This window comes from Nanorana parkeri, unplaced genomic scaffold (assembly GCF_000935625.1).
Source record: "Nanorana parkeri isolate BGI_ZX_2015 unplaced genomic scaffold, ASM93562v1 scaffold3621, whole genome shotgun sequence".
Classification (NCBI taxonomy): Eukaryota; Metazoa; Chordata; class Amphibia; order Anura; family Dicroglossidae; genus Nanorana; species Nanorana parkeri.
Window position 1 is genome coordinate 20,284 of NW_017309889.1, and position 2,693 is coordinate 22,976.

Genomic DNA, 2,693 nt, shown 5'->3' on the forward strand with positions numbered 1-2,693 from the left:
CTCCAAACATGCCTCCCTCCGGTGTTTTGGTAAAACAGTACCAAGCGCATGATGGTAGACACGGAGGGGCGGGGCCTGTGTCCTTCAATGAACGGCAAGAAATGGTTTTTATGGTAAGTAGAGAAATGATATTTTCTGTAGCGTTGGAAGATCTCTGGAGGAGTCATGTCCCGGCTGAGGTGAAGGGCCCAAAACTGCCTCAGGAAGGAAGGTGACCAGGAAGCATGAAGACGGCTTTCTGGCTCTCCCCCCAAAACCCTTCTTCCCCTTCCCTCCCCCCCAGACCTTTCCCTCCCCAGACCCTTCTCCCCCTCCCAGTGACCCCTCAGGTGTACAGCGGTCCGTTAAGGACTCAGCATCAGAGTCTAGAGGAAGGCTCGGAGGCCACAATGACTCCGCTGGGGGAGGGGTGTAAGCATGTTTATGACCTCTGCTGGCCATCAAAGTCACCAATCATGGTTGCAATTTGGCCTATAAAGTTCTCCATCGCCGCGGTGAAACTCTCCCGGCCTAGTACCGACGGGGATCATGTCTCCCGGCACAGTACCGACGGGGGTCATGTCTCCCGGCACAGTACCGATGGGGGTCATGTCTCCCGGCACAGTACCGATGGGGGTCATGTCTCCCGGCACAGTACCGATGGGGGCCATGTCTCCCGGCACAGGACCGATGGGGGTCATGTCTCCCGGCACAGTACCGATGGGGGTCATGTCTCCCGGCACAGTACCGATGGGGGTCATGTCTCCCGGCACAGTACCGATGGGGGTCATGTCTCCCGGCACAGTACCGATGGGGGTCATGTCTCCCGGCACAGTACCGATGGGGGTCATGTCTCCCGGCACAGTACCGATGGGGGTCATGTCTCCCGGCACAGTACCGATGGGGGTCATGTCTCCCGGCACAGTACCGATGGGGGTCATGTCTCCCGGCACAGTACCGATGGGGGTCATGTCTCCCGGCACAGTACCGATGGGGGTCATGTCTCCCGGCACAGTACCGATGGGGGTCATGTCTCCCGGCACAGTACCGATGGGGGTCATGTCTCCCGGCACAGTACCGATGGGGGTCATGTCTCCCGGCACAGTACCGATGGGGGTCATGTCTCCCGGCACAGTACCGATGGGGGTCATGTCTCCCGGCACAGTACCGATGGGGGTCATGTCTCCCGGCACAGTACCGATGGGGGTCATGTCTCCCGGCACAGTACCGATGGGGGTCATGTCTCCCGGCACAGTACCGATGGGGGTCATGTCTCCCGGCACAGTACCGATGGGGGTCATGTCTCCCGGCACAGTACCGATGGGGGTCATGTCTCCCGGCACAGTACCGATGGGGGTCATGTCTCCCGGCACAGTACCGATGGGGGTCATGTCTCCCGGCACAGTACCGATGGGGGTCATGTCTCCCGGCACAGTACCGATGGGGGTCATGTCTCCCGGCACAGTACCGATGGGGGTCATGTCTCCCGGCACAGTACCGATGGGGGTCATGTCTCCCGGCACAGTACCGATGGGGGTCATGTCTCCCGGCACAGTACCGATGGGGGAGTTCCGATGGCGGCCATGTCTCCCGGCATAGCGCCGATGGGGGCCATGTCTCCCGGCATAGCGCCGATGGCGGCCATGTCTCCCGGCATAGTGCCGATGGGGGCCATGCCATGTCTCCCGGCATAGCGCCGATGGCGGCCATGTCTCCCGGCATAGTGCCGATGGCGGCTATGTCCTGGAGGACCGAGCATGGCATAGACTCAAGCGGAGGGTACAATTCCAGGCTGGCAATCATGAGCTGGAGACACCCAGCAGAGTGGGACTGTTGCCCTTATTTCTAGGGTCAGCCAAGGGGTACCATGGATCCTCATGAACCCACTGCCGGTAGGAGAGGTTCAGGCGGCCGGTGGTGACCGGGTCACTGGGGGCGGACTGAGGAGAGAGTCACATGATGCTGGCGGTCTAGCAGGCGACTATTCTATGCTGAATGGCGGGAACAAGAGCGGAGCGCGCACCCCACCCAGCAGATGGCGCCAACACTCAGAACCTCCGTATGCTATGCCACTAACACGGCAAAACTCCGGTGTGGAAGGTGCCACAAGGCAGAGCTCAGTGCCCGGAGGTCACATGACCGGGGTCTGGGTATGGCCGCCAAAGCTAGCGCCGGGGATACGCCGATCCAGACGGCGCTGTACGGAGACCAGCTCGGCAGCTTGCAAGAAGAAAAAAGGCAGCAGAGAAACGACGTCCAAACCTGAGGCATCCTGGGAGTAGGAGGAGCTATACCGGGCTGGCCACAGTGTTTATGTTTTCCGAATTCTCCTGTAGAGGGCAGCATAACCCGACAGTCCCTGAATTCCTGTGTCCCTCAATGAACAATAATATAATAAACTCAGAGATGGGATGATTGGTGGGGGGGGGGGACAAGGTACCCCAAAAAGGGCCCCCTCCCTGCTCTGATTAGGGGTTCCTATAATACAACACGGCTGAGACATTGAAGGAGTCCACACACAAAGCACACGGGAGGGTCGCGGGGTCGCAGGAACCATTTCATTCATTTATTAACGAGAAATAAAACAAAACATACACAGGCGTGACGCGGGAGCGAGGGTCAGAGTCTGCCGTCAGAGCTCCTCATCCGGCTCCGGGCTTCCATTGACTTATAGCCACAGCTGAGGGAGAGGAGCCGTGTGACTGGGGGGGGGG